We start from the raw sequence: 18,959 nt of genomic DNA on the forward strand, positions 1-18,959 counted from the left end.
AAGCTCCTGCAGGTTCCAGTAAATAGGTGTCATTGATGGATGCTCCATGTGTGCTCCACTGGGGCTCCAACCCAAGCCTGCAGTCCTGACACAGTGCTCTCAACCTAAATCACTCCCTTGACCAGTTCCTGATAAATGGGAGTGGTGGGATGGACTTTCTCGTTTTGAAAATATCCTTCCTCTTTCTAAAATGCTTGCAGTTCAGTCCTTCACAATGTTTGAAATGGGGATCTGACCTAGCAAAGTACAGTCCTGAAGTCTCACCTCCTCCTGAGCTGAAGTATGTGACACCACGAATCTTTTTGAACATTTCTTTTTCCTGATTTCCCTCTGCTACCAAGATGAAGTGGCATCAAATTGTTAACTCCAATAAAATGTGTTTCTATTTTACAGAGAGACAATAAATCACTAGTAATTCTTTAATACAAGACTAATCAATTATTTTACTGTGTAGCAGAGTTCTGAAGATGAATGCATAATTTATTACTGTCTCTTAAAATTATTTATACTATCTTCTCTTAATAACATAAGTCTAGTATACACAGTAGCCAATATCCTATTTATGTCATCAGTTAATCTGCTAATTTACAAACTACCTAGAATTCTGTAATGTGAAAGGAGATTAATAAATTAAAATTACAGAGACAAACTTGAAATACAGCATAGGCGTATAAGGTGTCATGACATACTGGTTTATTAAATCTTTTTTATTTCTGAGGGAAGAGACATTTCAGAGACAATAGTTTTCTTGCCTCCAATATGGGCCATTCTCTTTGAAACATTATAGCTATGCAGTTCTCAAGAACAGCCCTGCAGTAGCAAATAAGTTTATTCACAGTAGAAAAAGAAAATAGTTTTACAAAATATTTCACATCAGAGCCTCTGTTTAAACTCATCTTCAAAGAAAATTGTCAGTGTCTCAGACTTTTAGTCTGACTTGTCAGGCTGCGAATGCCAGCCACCAAGCTCAGATGTGAAGGTTTTTACTGCTGTGAGACTTACCAAGTTTTGTGCAAGAAAAAGCTGCAGGAACAGGCTTGCAACAATGTTCTCCCATATTTTCGTGTATTCAAAATGACATGCTGTACCTGGCAACCATTCAGAATTTGACTTCAGCTGTGAGCCTTCAGTAATTAACTAACAGCAGTGAGTTGACTTAAGGACAGAGCAACAGTTTGTACTTTGACTCTAAGGTATGACCCAAAACCTAACTGTTCTCATCCTATTTACTGGCAGGGAAGAGTGTCAAATATCATATGTCTACACCCCAGGCACAAGTGAAAAAAGAGCTTTCACCACATCCTAGCAGGTCATACATGTCAGCCCAAATTCATCAGTCAGGATATCGTATGTTCAGATGGATTTTCAGGGATCTGACCCCAGCAGATAGGTGTTCAAAGCAAATAAGTCACATCCCTTTGCACTAATGTTACCGGGCATAGTAAAACTAAATATATCTTACAAGAGTTATCATACCAACAACCTAACATGCTTTTCCTCTTAAAGGTCAGCCCTTCAGAGGTTAGAATCACATTATTCCATAGAAATAGAGATGGCTTATATTCATAAGGAAGCTGTGGGATCCTATCTTTGTGGCACCTCTGTAGAGTCATACCGCTTGAGGGTTTACAAGGAAAAACTCCGGCTACTGCTAGTGTGCCTGTCTAACCACAGGGATGCTCTTAGATCACTGCTCACCATTCATGTGCTGGAGCTCAGTCATAGCTTTTGCTTCATAAACCAGAGGCCAGGAAAAACAATGATCTCCAACTACTTTATGCTGTAGTGGCAGTACAAAGCTGCCAGCTCAGCTGACCACAAGGGCAGGTTAATGGCTGGCAGCCACTCAACAGCAGCACAAACACGCCTAGATTATGATTGGCAAAGGGAACGCAGTGCCAACAGGGGAAAAATGAAACTCACAGGGAATTTCAGGTATCGTATCTATTCTGGTCTGCTTAGACTCTTCTGCTCCACATAAAGTATAATTCTTGATCTAAAAAATACTTCCAAAGCTGTTGGCAGTAGTTGGAATGCTAAAGACTCAAAGAATGTAGAATTTCCATAAAATCATTGCACTGAGAAAGAACACAGATACCTCAGTGGTGTGAGAGAACATCAAGTTTTGCACAATAAACTACTTCTTAAGATGATGAAGTACACACTTTTATGACATTTAGAAGGGGAGCATTAAAGTCCATCATCATGCTTTTCTGTCCAGCCACCAAAAATAGAAAGTTAAGTCATTTCACAGAGAGTAGATGTCAGCAATCCATTTAGCTAAACCAGTCGCAACCTAATCATGAGTACAAAGGGGAAATCATGTTCAGCCCTGCTTCTGCTATGTTTGAACATTGTGCTGCAAAAGTGGAACTGCCAGTAAGGTGCAGTTCATTTCACAGGATTTTCACTCCTCTGCCCATGAACCATTTCATTTTGTAGGCCTAAGATTCCCTAAGCTAGATCTTGAAATGATGTATTTTGGATTTATGCTTTGGCATTTAATAGTCCTAATTCTCCTCCTCTGGCAAACGGTCAGCTAGCCAATCTAACAAGCATTTTTCAGTAAATACACGTAATTACTCTTTATTCAAAGATACTTCAGAAGTACTATGATCTTTTCATTTGCAATAGGCAGAAGAGACAAAAACATGAACTGTGTCAGAACCAGGATCCACCTAGATCTGTATCTCATTTCTGAGAATGGGCAGCATTCAATGTGCAGGAAGAGAAAACAGTATGTAGACCCCTGAAATACCATTCTATTAACTTTGAAAGGCCATACTTTCAAAACATACTTTGAAGCTACTTCTTGGCAGGTGAAAAAAATTAAAAAAAAAAAAAAAAAAAAAGTTTAATTTCTGGAAGGACCGGAGCTAAAAAACAAAGGGCAAACAACAGTGTGATGTTCTGTGACAGAAAACTGGCGTTCTGGGAGCACTATGCCCAGGGAATATTTCAATAGGCATAGCAGCAGCTGGTCTGGAAATTAACCAGGTTTTGCCAGTGTTCACTAGCCTGTAGAGACAACTGCACTGCGTACCGCAGCGGCACTCTGGCGTGTGTGAGAAAGCCCTGCTGGTGGTAATGAGCTGGTGCTGGTTTCTGTGGGGCAGGGAGCTGACCTCTGGGCCTTCGTGAGCAAATGAAGGAGTTCCCTTGCTGTCACGTTGCCAAGATGAAAAGAGAGAGCGGGGAAGCAGGGTCAAGGCAGGCGGAGAGAGGCTTGGCCTCCCTGGGGAAGCCTTGTGAAGAACACATCCATGAAACCTGAGGAAACCCTTCCCTTTTCCACGGCTGGCCATCCTGGTGCCACTCCACCTGAGGGACACCCCTCAGCCACCCGGTGCCTCACCTTGCTGCAGCCTCCCCACAGTAGCACAGGAGGTTGTCCTCGGTGAGGCCACCACCACCTGGGCGCCGGAGGGAATCAGCTGGCCCCAGGTGTGTTTCCTCCAGGCCTCTCTTCCCTGTGAGGGAACGGCACCCTCCAGCCCTTCCTCATGGCGAAGGATCCAGGCGAGAGTGCTCTTTGGACCTGCACCATCGGCTCCCTTCCCTGAAATCCTCCTTTTGTTTCAGAGAGCATATTTGGTTTGGCTCAAGCAAAGGTTCTCTGTCTTATTTAAACACTGCACTAAAATCTTCCTGACTGAAGGAAGCCAAATGCCAGGCGCGCACTGAAGCAAAGGGAAACAAATGCGTGCTTGTTCTTCATGTCGGGGCTGGGTTCCTACCTCGGTCAGTAGTAAGGGGAACATTATCGTGCCTGAGACACCCACACGAGGGGTGGTCGTGCTCCAGGAGCAAGGCTGCCCTCACAGCAGACTGCCTGTGGCAGGAGTACCACTGCTACTGCTGGCAGGCATCTCTCCAGCATCTCCCCTGGGGGAGCAGGCTCGTCATCACCTTCACCCCAGAAGTGGGAAACCAAGGCTGTGCTCAGGGGACAAGCAGCAGGATTTCTTCTCTTCTTGCCAGTTCACCCCAGACTCTGAAACTCAGCCTGGGCCCACCTGTGGTGAATCGTGCAAAAGAATAATGTTTCTCCTAGGAGAAGATGTTCTCAGTATAGGCCTTCAAGTAAGTCCTTGTGCAGATGAATCAGGCTACGTGACATGGGCTACCTTGTTAGGGCCTTGTGGAGAAGACATGGGAGAGAAACAGGGATGAGGTGAATGATTTCAAACAGACACAATGAACAGAGGGAGGATACACCCTTATCCCCAAATGGTGACCTTGTCACAGCATCTCTGACTGCAGCAGAACCAGAGGAAGAAAGGGAAGGAAAAAATGCTACATCTGAAGAAATTAACTAATCTGAATAAATTAATTAGTTAGTTTCCCATATCAAGAATCATCTCTATTAAAAGAGGTTCAGCCCTGCTGTCATGTTCAGGAGCAGTAACAATCCAGTGCCATTTTGCATGCAGCGCTTGGTCTCTTTGTATGAAACCCATCCAGAAATGCAGGTCCACACCAGGCATTGACACAACTCCATGGGATTCAGAGGCCTCCAGACACGGTCCTGCCAAGTGGAATTTCAAAGTGGTGTTGTCTTCACTCCTCCTGAAGCATCTTTGGGAAAAAAATGCCAGAGAGCTCTGTAGTTTGCTATGTTTGTTTGCTTTCATTGTTTAAGAGGTACCTGAAGTTTTTTCCAGCATGGATAAATCAGAGCAAAGAGAGGATTTTTCCATGGGGTTAGAGCTGGCTTCCAGAGCACTACAGCACAACGAGGATAATGACTCATAAGGTAAATTTATTGCTCTGTCCATCTCCAGTAACTCCAGAATGACAGTGGGGAGAAAGTATCTCAAGAATGAAATTGCAGAGAACAAGACCACTGCATTGCACACAAACCCCACTTCCAAATAAACACAGGGGCCTTGGATACAAAAATGGCATTCACCTATGCAGGAAGAGCTGCTGTCACCAGATTTAGACAGCCCCTAGCTTCCTCTCACAGCAAACACTAGCTATATCAAGGCAAAGAAGATGGTGATGCTGCAGGCAGGAGAGAAGACAAAGCCGCTGGTAATTGTAGGATGCTCTGTAACACCTATTCTCTTGTACGAGGGACAGGAAGGACAAGAGACACATAGGGAAGGGAAATGCATTGCCACATGGCCAGTGGCAGAATCAGGACCTTTCCAGGGTCTCCCAGGGGCTGGTGTGGCCTAGAAAAAAGACCTTTTGACCACAGGGACAGAAAAGACGTATTTTCTGCCAGGAAAATGCCATTTGCACTCTGAATCCGAGGTGCTTTGGGACTGTCAGCCTAGAGTCATTGTTTGGAATCACCTCAGACCCCTCTGGTGGATCTTCTCCGGCCTTGCACCCCACCAATCCCAGGCCAAATGTGTCCTGGCATCACAGCTCTCCCACAGCAGAGGATCCCTTGGAAAACAACCAAGCCACCTAAAAATTCACTTTCACCCAGCAGCTTCTGCCAGACTTGAATGCAATCTGGGGCCTGGAAAACACGGCTTTACTTGTTTTAATTAAAACCAAATCCCTCCACCCAGACTTCCCTCTCCGTCATTCCCTCTCTCTCTCTTTCCCCAACCATCTGACGCATTTTTGCAGACATGTCATCAGACTCTGGTTCAAGGGAGGGGAACGGCCATCTAGTACAGTGTCTTGCATCAGTATCCCACCCTTCTCTGGGGGAACTGAGATGATGGACTTGGCATGCAGGAGAGGGACTTCAGTGCGAGTGATGGAATACGCGTACGTGTCAGCATGTATGCAGTTCAGAGAGAAAAGAGAAGGTGTACCAGTGTAAATGTCCCTGCACAAGCCCCAGCTTTGCCTGCTGCTTCAGGATCTGGCAACTGCTTCCCAAGCACCAGCTGTACTGATCTGAAAGGCTGACACGGGTATGAGATAACGTGTGCCTTACTGATAACATCGCTAACAACAGCCAGCTCTCTTGAGTGCAAACACGTGAATCTCTAATGATGCCATAAATTGCCCTGTTTAGAGAATAAACCTAAAAGGATTTTGAAATTAGGAAGCAGACTGCTTGTTTCTCCAGCCTAAATTGCTCCAGTTGGAACAAATCCCAGTGCCTTCCCTCTCCATCAGCCAGCTCTGCACTTTCCCGAGACTCAGGTGGCACCTGGCTGCATAAGTGTGGAAGCTCAGGCCTTGACATTTGGTGGGAAATCAGGAGAATTTCATAGCGTCTCCCAGTGAGAATACAAATGTTGAAACCTGTACTTGGTGTCCTCAGCAGGCAGTTCTCAGGTGTTCAGTCCTTAAAAAAGCCCAGTTGTTTATTTAGCTTTCTAACTGTGGCTTTAGGACCTAATTTTAGACTCCTACCTTGCCAACCCCACCGCATGTAACAAAACACCTATTTTGTCATTTACCTCGTGCTCACAAATTTTATTTCAAAACCTCACTGTTTTATTTTAAGACGTGGGAAATACCAACTTTTAGGCTACCCATTAATTATCAGAGAGTCATTAGTAAGAACCTAATCATTATAGCAAATAATCCAAAGGTGTATATGTCTAATTAAGCCTATGTGCCTAACAGTTTCCGGGGAATGACACATGTGCATGCCTTGCAATTCGAGCAGATCTGTGAGGCTCGCTGCAGCACAACCTGAGAGTTTAACTGGGGCCAGACCCATCGCAGGGCCAAACTGGCCAGGGCCCAGAGGCTTTAGTGGAATAACTGCATGGGCCTCGCCCTAGTTTCTTCCTCAAAAGAGTTCTAGGTTTGCATTTTGAAGTTAACAAGGGATAGAGATTTTTCTACAGCTGACTCTGTCCCCTGTATAACATAAAGCTGCTTGCTGTAATTACTGCTGCCTGTTTCAATAAGTTTGTTTTAAGCTGTTCCTACATCTATGCAAGTTAAACCACAAGGACAAGGTATAGCTTGGGTTGCAGTGGGGAAATTTTCCAGCATTGCAGAAAGAGCTCACAAGCTTTTGCCAGACATAAAAAGATAGCTGGAGGTCTGTGAAAGCCAAGAGCAAGAAGAATAGCAAACCCTTTACGTTGGCATAAGGAGGTTAAGTTTATGCATCAACAAGGTCATACTGCTTGACAAATTGTCCAGGCAAGCACTCTGCAAACCAAACCACCAGGTACCAGCACCCTGTCACATGGCACTCCAAGTACTGGCACCCTATCATATGAAAATGATTGCCAGCTCACAGCTTCACCATGTCTACACCTTATAGAGACATTTCCTCTGCAAGCCAGGCCATGTCTCTGCTCCATAAGTGGAGATGATGTCCCAGGAAACCGAGCAGTGAAATGGACTCAGTCTGCAGCAATGCTGCCCAGTGCTGTGCAGCTCCAGACATGGACAAAACACAGCACCAGACGCCCCCTGGGCTCAGTCCAAAGCTCACTGAAGGACTTTCCGTGAAGACTGCAGGTGCTTTTTACATTTGCTTTTGTAGGAAAATCTGAAAGCAGCCCCAGTGTGAATAAGGGTTTGCGGCACAGCAGCTTGATTACTGGTCAATCAAGAATACATGACTTGTAGGGAGGCATACCAAGCGTGACTTCTGATCTGAAATCTCCATTTGTGGAAAACAGAGTATAAGGGATGAAGAAAAATATAGATAAAACTCAGTCAAAAGAAACAGGCACCAGGAGGTCTGGTCTCCCACTTTGGAGACTCCTTTGAAAAACATGTGCAACCTTTTATTTAGGATTAAAAATGCAGAGTTCAACCTGCTATTGGTAGAAATAAAGCCAGGTCTTCTATCATTATTGCTTTAGCAGCAGCTCCAGTACACTCCCTCTGAGTTTTATTGGAAATGCTAAACATAGCAGAGTAACACAGTTCTATCTAAGTCGTATCAGAAGAATCCAATGAGCTTTCTTCAAGGTTTTGATAAAACTAAGGCACTCTGCTCCTGTTGTTACAGTTCTGATCCACCTGCACAGTCAGAGCTTCTTCCGTTCCTTGATCCAAATCTTCATTTCACCGCCCTGTGCTCTATTTGTCCTATGGCAACAGGAGGAGGAGGGCCTTACAGAGCAAAAGGCTTCATCACCTGAAATCCTCTAATATCAGCCAGCACACAGTCAATCCACCAGCACAATTAAAAACTGAAATGACGCTTGTAACTGAATACCATGACGAAAACAAGCATGCCATTGCGAAAATATAGTTCATGTGCCAGGTACATAATTACAGACGTGCACCAGTCTGGCAGCATTTTATGTATTGGTGATAAGATAGGAGCAACCATAAAGTTAACTGTGTCTCCACTAAATGTTAAAAGGCTACTAAAGAAGAAATTGGGTTCTTTGACCTCTGTTACTCTAGCTGTCTCTCCAGATTACGATTGGTCTCTTCCAGCCTCTAAACCTTTGTGTTACTCTACCAAACTACTGCGTACAGCAATCGCAAGCGTACAGCTTAAGGATCACTTCTTAAAACACCCCTACTTAACAAAACACATGGTCACATGGCATCAACATGGCTTAAGCATGTGCCCGGCTGAAAGTATGTCCCTAAGGGTCTTCCTAAAAGAGTCGTAAGCCTATAACGTAAGTGACTTGATGGTTGCTGACCAGAATAACACATAAATGCAACAGCATTGTCCTAGATGCCAGAAACAGTTACAGAACACCTTGTCTGTAAAAGCCAAAGCGGCCAGCACAGACCTATGAGTGCAGCCACAGAGCTATTTCATGGCTTCCCGTTTGGAGATCAGGGTGGCTGAGCCAACATAAAAGTGCAAAAAGAAAAGAAAGAAAAAAAAAAAAAGAGAGAGAAAGAAAAAAAAAAGAGAGAGAAAGAAAAAAAAAAGAGAGAAAAAAAAAAGTAACAGGCAAAAGAGAAAATAGGAGGGGAAAGCAAAAACAAAACAAAAGAAAACACAAGAATAATAAAGAGGTGAAAGAGAAAGAGAAACAATTAGGAAATAGTCAGAGGCAGCCAAAGAAGGGTGTTGGCTGAGGAAAAGAAAACAGCTGAGGGAAGTGTGCATGGTGCTGTGTCAGGAAGGAAAGTGAGAACAGCAGATAGGCTGGTCTTTGTTTCAGGAAATGATAAAAGATTGGGGAAATCTGAGTTAATTCCTGCTTCTTCCAGAAGCTAGATAAATTCATTGGTTCTGATTAATGAGCAACTCGGATGTCTCATTACCTGTAAAGCAATTGTGATTTAGACAAAGCATCCACAAGGATCTGTTCTTCTATCCTCGCTCTGAGAGAAATGTATTGGGAGGGAAGTATTTTTGTCACCCCACAGGGATTTCAGAAGATTAAATAAATGCCTACCTGCCTAAAGCACGGGCAGCTTGTACAGGTACTGGGTGATGGGGCAGATACTGGGGGCATATTCCAAGGGGAAATCTGTTTGCCAGCTAACATGACCTGGCACTCGTGAGCTCTGCTCTAAGTGACACCACCTACAGTACCACCAACAGGCAGCTGTGCAGACACAGGCACGGCACAGAGTACAGTAAAAGGGCATCTCAGCATCCTCAGTGGACACTCCTTCAATTTATATAAGGAAACTGAAACACATTTGTAACCATTAAAATATCCAGGGGTATCTTAATGTTTGCTAAAGGACTCCTGTTCTCTTGGAGACTATTTTCTTTCACAGTTACTATCCAGCTGGAGACTTTTAGTTCTGATGTAATCAAAACCTTCACAAAGTTTATCAAAGAACAGCTTCAATCCCTATCCAAGACATTCTCAGAAACCAGCAAGAATTTGCAAAGAAAAGCAGGGGAAAATGTTATGACACTCGAGCAGAACATATTTCTTATTCTCCTCTTGTCATTTTCTAGGCAGGTCCTTCATCGAAAGCTGGTCTGCTTCTCATTGTTTCTGGGCTGCCCTTGGAGAATGCAAGGGCAGAGGGACAGAAGACGGTCAGAGGTGACTGAAGACCACACCAGCGGGGGTAGATCCTGACCACTTGATAAGGGATTGCTGTGGGGCCTCCAAAAAAGCACAGGGATCCAGAAGGCTAAAGGCATGAGGCACCAACAGCTGAAGTCAGCTGAACAAGAGACAACCAGATGCTCACTCCGTAGGCTGAAGTATCAGACAACTGTGAATCCCAGGTGCTGTGTCATGCCAGTTCAAACTGGGCCATTTTTAAAGTGGGAAACCTTCTTCAAGGCGATGTTGCTTTGTGCTGCGTTCCTTGTGGTGCTCATTTTCTAGATTCCCGCCCTTCTAACATTTACTCCAGCTCTCCCTTCAGACGTTTTGTTCCAGCTGAAGACTCAGGAGATTTGTGTTTCAGTTCGGTGAAAGGAACCTGGACAAACCATGCTTTTTCTACTTTTTTCTTTTCTTTTCTTTTCTTTTTTTTTTTTTTTTTTTTTTTTTTTTTTTCCCTCTAGCCCTTCATCTCTCTTTTCTATTTGGACTTTCAGAGTCGCTGTGTGTCAGGGGAGTGTTGCTGGGATCCCAGTACTGATGGCATATCACTCATGCCAGTAAGGCAACTCTTCCTTCCAGAAGAGGTAACTCTTCACAAGAGATACACCACTCTAGTACCATTCCTCATGGGTTTCACTGATGCTTTCTTCAGTGCATCCTTTTGAAACTAGGTGCTGACAACCAGTGCTTTCAGCTACCTTTCCATCGAGCTTTGCTAGAGCTGAATTTTCTGATACTGAAGTTCCTTTATTCCTCCCGGGGCTCCTCCATTCTTGCAAGGATTCAACAATCTTAAATTTAATTTTCTTCCTGCCTAGCCTTGCAGTTTGGTGCCCCTGAGGAGTCAGTGAAAAGAATTAAGTCCTTATTCTAAACACCTTCTGGAAGTGTCTGTCTCCCTGTTGACTGATGTTCAAACATAGGCCCCTAAAATCTGCCTAGCCCAGACAAGAGAGTGCACATTTCTGCCCGGGGAGTGTAGGCAAATTCCTTTTTTTTTTTTTTTTTAACAGGAAAACTGTAGGCAAACTCCAGCAGGATTCAGCACAGACATGGTTACAGAGCTACAGGAGCAACCACTTGCACTGCAGCTTGAGAAGTGGGCTCAGAGTCTTTACAGATCTCCTTAGCACAGGAAGATTTTGAGCCCTATGCCAGTTGCATGCAACAGACACTCTTAAATTAACAGCGTGGGAGCACTTGGTGACGTCAGTATGCTTAGCACATAGCATCAAGTTTCTTGTATCCATTGCTGTTGGAGATAGATTTGTCATCAATGTTCACCGTGAGGTCCAAGATAGCCTTACTTTAAACATTAACTATGTTCTAAAACTTCACATCCTGGCACTGCAATTATGCTTGATGACATTTTTCCCTAAGCACGTGCAGCATGATGCAGTACATTAATCAAATGGAACAAAAACACTCCCATCACTGTACTGTGATATAGTATCTTTGCTCTAACCGTCCACAAATTGTGATATATATTTGAACTTTTGTTCAAATCTTCTTGGGAGAGAAGCTGTTCTGAAACTCCAGCTTTGATAACTTACTCCTTAGTGTTAGCATTGAGGGACAGCTTGGATTTAGAGACCTGTGACTACCAGCATGGGAGGAACAGAGTTTTGTCTGCTACAATCTGCAATACAGATTGCAATGACCTTTGGAAGTAAGGGTTTGATTTTCATTTCAGCCTTTGCTTATTGCAGGAAATACGTCTGATTCTCTATAACACACTTAGCTCCAAGCCTATAATAGTGAAAGAGAGACATAAACTACACAAAGTTTCTGTTGAGAGTCTAGAGCAAAGATGCCTAAAAAAGTAGTACAACACAAGTGCTTAAGTCAAATGGTTAAAAACTGAAGCTCAGATACATAGGTTAAGTCCAAATCCGAAGACCCCAGAAGTCCTGCAACTTCTCAATCCATGACAAGTCTAAAGGAAATCATCTCTCGCAGCACTGTCTGTTTTTGAATACGCAACCCTAGTATTTGCTCAGTCCTGCGATTTAAAATCCAGACTGGCCTTTATCCATCAAATGCACTGCAGCACACTCACGCCCTAGCATGTACTGAAGGGGCTTTTCTGAACAAGAACCAAGAAGCGACTTGAATTCAAGATGAATGAGACAGCTAATCTGTCTTGCAGATTATTTTTATTATATTATTATTATTATTATTTTTGCCTTGTTGCCCTGTTTGTTCCTAAAACTAATAGAAAAACAGTTGTGTGCATATGTAAGCAGCCTTGAATCAGTGCTTTTCTGCTGGGTTCTTATGTTACATTCTATTGTGCTACATAGAATTTCCACTAGGACATTTTGTCCCCCAGGCTTCATCAGCCAGTCTATTGCATCCACCCCACCCCCCGCCCCCTCTGCCTCCCTCTGGTTGCATAATTTTAGCCGGGATGTTAAATTAACTCTCTTCCAGATGAGTTTGACATAATCTTATTTACTTTCATAATGCCTGTGCCAGTATGCAAATACATTACTCAGCACTATCGACTCTGCACTTTCACCAAACTATTACTCTTTGTTTTTTTTAACGATGGTTCACTAGATACCAGACAGGAACATTTCTGTGCCAAACAGCAGAATATTCATGTCTGGCAGGAGAAATCTGGTGACATTAGGAAACTAAGCCTGGCTGGTATTTGTAAGGCTTTAGGGCCAAGTGAGGAAAATAACTTGTTTCCCACCTCCTTCCAAAGGCCTCTCAGCATCTCTCTCTTCATCCTTTAAAGACACCAGGTCGTGGAGTTTTTTTGTTTTTTTTTTGTTTGTTTGTTTTTTGTTTGTTTGTTTTTGTTTTTTATTTGTTTTCTTGTTGTTGTTCTTGTTTCTTTGTTTCTTTGTTTTGTTTGTTTGTTTGTTTGTTTTTGTTTTGTTTTGTTTTTTCGGCAAAGCAAATCTCAGCCACCTTCTCCAGATCTCTAGGACACAGGCAACCAGAGTGGTAAAGCTGTATGGACTGACTTTGCATTTACTGATATGATTTCTGTGTTTAAACATCTTTCAGTCTCCCAGGCACAGAGCTAAGCACTTATAAGAGCTAAATAACCAGGAGCCCCATGTCCATATGAAGATCTGTCCTTGGAGCGAGGGAGAAGGATCACCAGTGGCCACAAGGTCACAACTGCTGCCCACAAGGGCAGCAATGCCTAGCACAGATGTCCATGAGGAGGTGGAACAAGCCCCAGGTGTCTGCCACTCAACAGAGTTAACATCTGGGTGAAATTTGGGTGGGCTCTACCCTTGAAACCGTGGGCTTATGTGTGGTTTGCGAATCCACCTGAGGAGCTCAGACTGATACAAACACCCAGCCATAACCAACCTAGTCAGGAAGAGTAAGCAAGCCCTCCTTCTAACGCAAGCTACAAGGACTTGTAGCCCACTGTAGGAGACTGGTATTATCTTCAGTAAAGAAATCACAAAAATGCTGGAGAAACCTGATCAAAGAAGACCTTCTCCAGTCTTGCTTCATATCTGCTGTGAAATACACTTTGACCTGCTATGGACTTCCATGGTGCTAAACTACACTCGGAGATACATTTTGTATTTGATCCCAATGCAGCTAAAGGCACAAATAGGCACAAAAATGAATTGAGCACAGCATTTCCAGACTGCAAAACAAAGGCACAGCAAGCAAACACAAGGAAGTGAGACGTACAGCTTAAATGTCAGAGAACCAAATTGTACAAATTGCCTTTCTTACTGCTCTGGTGGATCTGGGGATGATCATGGTCCTGCTGGGCTGCCCATCTTCTTGCAGGGGCTGATGTATGTTCACAGAATGCTTTCTACTCGGTGAGCCCAAAGTCCCTGCAAGCAGATTGAGACGCAAAGCAGTGGGCAGGTGTCCACAGGCTGCTTTCAGAGCTCTCCAGGCTCAGGCAGCTCTCCGTCTGTTTGAAAGAAGGAAAGCTCATGTTGCCCTTATTTCTTTTGCTAACACCTCAACGGGGAACCACCAACATGTGAAAACAGTTGAAAGGCTCTTTGGCACGGTGAGAAACAGCACTACAGCTATCCAGTAAATACTTTGACTTTGATTTCAATGGGGCTCTGGTCTAACTAACCATAATGTACCAGGCTATTTATGGCACAATTAAAATAACACAAGACCTTTCACCTGGAATTAGCATTTCTATTATTTTTAATTGTTAACAAACTTTAGAGTAATAAATATTCAGTGCTGGAACTCATTGCACTTCTTCTTCAAATGTGGAAAGTCTTTCTATTTTTTTATTTTTTTTTTTCTGCAGGCTCATCTTTTTCTCTTTGTTTCAAGTCTGATTACATTTAGCATGGATGTTTCTGATCTACTAGCATGCCAAGAAAAAGTATTACTTTCTTTTATCCTTAAAACAATCCAAACTCATACTTAACAACTGAAACTTGGCATGCTGATCAGTTTTCAATAAAGGCTACATATGCTTTGCCAGGGAAGTATATTTAACTAGGGCTGAACTATCTGTTCTGGAAAAAATATCAGACTTGTTTGGTGTGTCCTTTTCATCAAATCAAGAGCCTTGACATTGCTTGTCATATGAATGACTTGTGAAAGTCAATTCTGTGTGAACAAGAAAGAAAAGAAAAGAAAAGAAAAAAAAAAAAGTGTGGTCTTCCTCTCTGCTGGTTACTCCAAATTAGTTAATCTGACTGAAAATCATATCTCAGTGGGAAAGGAGGGAGAAATATTTCAGAGATAACTGAAGCAGAGATGTAATGTCCCCAGGTACTACAGGACATACAAGAAGGGGAGTGAACACTTTCTCTAAGACAGCAGATATCCATAAAGCAGGTTTCAGGTTCCTTACGTTATGTGAACCAGGAAATATTTTTGTAAATCAGAAAGCTTGAGGAAGGAAAGCAGAGATCATCTGTTCAGCCAACTTGATTGTAATGGGCTAGAAATTCCACCTCAGCTATAGCTGTTTCAGAACGGCACTGCCAAGGCATTTAGTTTAGTAAAATGCTTTATTTTCAAGGCTTATAATTAGATACAGTAGTGAATTAACAACTAAAATAAATAAACAAACAAACAAACAAATAAATAAATAAATAAATAGACATGCTTCCACTTTGAGGAAACAGAAAACCAGATTCCAGCATTCAGTTTGCCTTGGAAAGAAAGGAAAGGAAGGGAAGGGAAGGGAAGGGAAGGGAAGGGAAGGGAAGGGAAGGGAAGGGAAGGGAAGGGAAGGGAAGGGAAGGGAAGGGAAGGGAAGGGAAGGGAAGGGAAGGGAAGGGAAGGGAAGGGAAGGGAAGGGAAGGGAAGGGAAGGGAAGGGAAGGGAAGGGAAGGGAAGGGAAGGGAAGGGAAGGGAAGGGAAGGGAAGGGAAGGGAAGGGAAGGGAAGGGAAGGGAAGGGAAGGGAAGGGAAGGGAAGGGAAGGGAAGGGAAGGGAAGGGAAGGGAAGGGAAGGGAAGGGAAGGGAAGGGAAGGGAAGGGAAGGGAAGGGAAGGGAAGGGAAGGGAAGGGAAGGGAAGGGAAGGGAAGGGAAGGGAAGGGAAGGGAAGGGAAGGGAAGGGAAGGGAAGGGAAGGGAAGGGAAGGGAAGGGAAGGGAAGGGAAGGGAAGGGAAGGGAAGGGAAGGGAAGGGAAGGGAAGGGAAGGGAAGGGAAGGGAAGGGAAGGGAAGGGAAGGGAAGGGAAGGGAAGGGAAGGGAAGGGAAGGGAAGGGAAGGGAAGGGAAGGGAAGGGAAGGGAAGGGAACTACGGACAGTCTTCGTGTGGATTTTGATTCTGCTCAGGACTTGCATCTCCAGCCTGTTTTCAGCCCAGAGCTTGCAGCAAATGTTCTCCTTCTGGCAACATGCAACTTGATAACTACAGACTGCATCACTGTGCAACAGCCCCTAGTAGGGTTTGGAGGAACCTGTAAATGGATATCTCCATTTCAGGATGTAATATTTCAAACTTCACCCTGACATCAGCTCCATAGACTGCTAATCCAGAGACAGCAAAAAGGTCTATCATGGGACAGGGGCAAATTTGGCAGAGCTAGGCTTATCTCCAGTTCTTAGCTGCCCAGTTTTCAACAAAAAGTAACACTACCACTGAAGTCAGTATCAACCAGCCTGACTATCTTCTCATACCATTTAGTACAGCTGCACCACTTATTTCTGATGATCTCAGCCAAAGATCCAGAGGCAAAGAACCATCCCATTCACTTCTGGCATTTTTTGTTTCACTGATTCCCTATAGGTTCCCTATGCAGATCCAAGAAAAAAAAAAAAAAGAGGAAGGCTGTATGTGGTGGGTGCACAACGGTACACTGATAAGACTTTCCAAGAGAGGACAAGTGTGGGTGAAGAAAGAAGGTGAACCTTCTTTGCAGCCCATTGTTAAGCCTTCCTCCACCACTGCTGGAAGGTGGGCGTCTGAGTAAGTTTGCTCCCCACCACAAACAGCTCACTCCTGGAGTGAAGTCATGGGTCTGTGCTTACTCCATTGCCTATTGACACAGAGATGACTGTGACTCACAGGTTCAGCACTGTGACTTGACTGCTGCATGATGTGCTGGAAAGTTTTCTCTTTCTTAAGAATTTCAGTAAAAAGCATTTATTCACATAATAGATAATATGTTCTTGATTGTCTGTTTCACTTTTGTCTATTACATTTAAATTTGGTCTAGGCCATGCCATGCAATCACTTTCCTACAACAGTAAAGTCTTGCTTCCTCTCCTCACAGCACTACAGCTGGCACAACCAATCCTCAGACTATTAATGTCTAGAAATGGGGTCCAAAATAATAAGCTCACCAGAGGCTGGTAAATGTTCAGCTGTCTATCAAGCCATAGTAAGCTGGCACATGTGGTCTTTGGTCCACCTTAATCACGAAAGGGAAAAAGAAAACACTCTCTCGCCATTCAGGACTGGGTCAGACTAATAATTCAGACATCAGCAGACATGTTTTAACTCAGGTGGGACCTGGTCAGCCCTGTGAGCTAATGGGGAGGACCACAGAGAGCTGCTGAAACCAGATGGCTTTCCCTCATGCGCTGCTCTTTGCTGATGAATAAACCCCCCAGCAGTAGCATGGATGCTGCTCCCAATGGCAAAATAAATGCTTCTTTTTCTAGCATAGCTAACACAAGTTTGGCATAAGCTTAAAAAATAAGCAAAATTAGTTAGCACTGACGCCAGCCACATTTAACCAATGTGGCAGCACTAAAATCATCCTCCATTCCCAAATGATACTACTCCCTCAGTCCTCGCCTTCAACTGAAAATGAATTGTTAAATATCCCATTCATAGTGTTTACATTTTTTTTTGTGTGACGTTTTTAACCACTGAAGTTGCCTACTTCAGGTGCTTGTCACCCTCTAAGGTTTTGAGTGCAGGCAAATACCTGGCCAGGAAACAAAGCAGCTGTCCTTTGGGGTCATGTTCTCAGCCACCTGTGTGTCTCAAGGTGCTCCGCATGACTCTGTGGGACACAGAAGTTAGGTAGGTGTCTTTCATATTCGCATGGGTTGTGCAGAATGGACTCACAGATGACTAAGATGTTCTGTGACACAGTGGTGCTTAGGAGAGAAGTGAGCTGATGACTTTGATGGTAGTCTGGTGCTCCATGGCCCTGGAAGAGCTGTGCGTCCAAGTCCCTTTGGCTGCAGCTGCGTTGGAGGCTGCGGTGATGAACACACACAGAGCAGTCTTGCTAACTGTCAGAAAGAAAATGACTGTAATCAACATCTACAGCGCCCAGAGGGCCATGAATCCCAGAACCAGGAGGGAGGGGGCTGGAACGATCCAAAGGATGTAACGTAGCAGCAGCGGAGGGAAACTGAGTCAAGGAAAGTGCAGAGTGACTGTCTGGAGGCACTTCCTTATCCTGCAGTGTGTGAGGCTAAAGGAAATTCTAGCAACCCACAGCTTTTGAGTCACTGTAAAGCAGACCAATGCAAGAACTGGGATGGGAAGAAAGCTCATCTGCCCTGGTGTATCTTCTTTATTCTGCGGTCTTTTTGCACGTAATCCTTCCACTGTAACCAAGAAGGCAGCTGACCATGTAATAGTGTTCCAGATTGCTCTTAAGAAGCATCCTGTGCACCCTTCTGTCTGTCTGAAACACACCAGGTCTGTCTTGGTATTCGCACCGCAAAACTTCTCCTGGCTTCCAAAACCTTGGACACGGATTGAGATGTTACCACTCATTTCCTGTGTGCGGTAATCTCAGTGCTGAGAGTCAAGCCAATCTTTTCCAAAGGGAAGGAAATGTGAGTGAACTCAGTCAGGGTTTCTTGTCAGGGAACTTGACAGGGTTTACCTCTAAAGAGGGCTCTGGTAGCCTGTCCCACAGCTTCATCAGGCAGTCAGGTCGGCTCCTCTTGCATAAAGTTTGAGAAAGTAAGATATATAGTAAAAGAAACACTTTATTAAGCATATATTTTTAGCTATCAGAAGAGGAGGAAATTGGAGAAAAAATGGGGGTGGGGTGGGAGGGAAGTAAAGAAAAAGTGGACCAGTGGACCTGGGCCAAGATGGGAGGGTGAAAACAATAAAAATAGTGTCTTCAAAGGAGAGGCAGTCCTTAGGAGGCACAGAGATACAAGGGAGCAGCCCAGAGAAAACAATCACAGAACAAGCTTCAAATATTGCTTGGAATGGATTCAGGATGATGAGGTCTGCCCAGTTTGGCAAGGACGTGCCTGCAGAAGGAAGGTCTCAAAGAATGGGCTCTGGGGTTAAGTGAATCTCCTCTCTCTCTAACACCAAACACGTTGCACACACTGACTTCCAGGAGATCTCTACCTACTAGCATCTCATGCCAGTTTAAAGGAGGAAAGCCAGGATCTGCAGTCTTACACATCTTTTCAAAGGACCTTGATATCTGCCAGGTATGCCCTCCTGCCCCAAGATCCAGATCTGGTGCTTCCACCTGCCATATCCCATATATCTCCACATCATCTTCACCCAAGCTTACAGTAATGGAGAACTGCCCAGGCACCATGGCATATCCTACAGCAGATTATCCACCTTCCTAAAAAAGAAGTCTGACTGTATTTATATAGTCCTGGCTTCCAGGTGATGGGTCTCATTAACACCTCATTGAGTGAATTATGAGTAC

Source organism: Anser brachyrhynchus (genome assembly GCF_964034855.1).
Source record: "Anser brachyrhynchus genome assembly, chromosome: Z".
NCBI lineage: Eukaryota > Metazoa > Chordata > Aves > Anseriformes > Anatidae > Anser > Anser brachyrhynchus.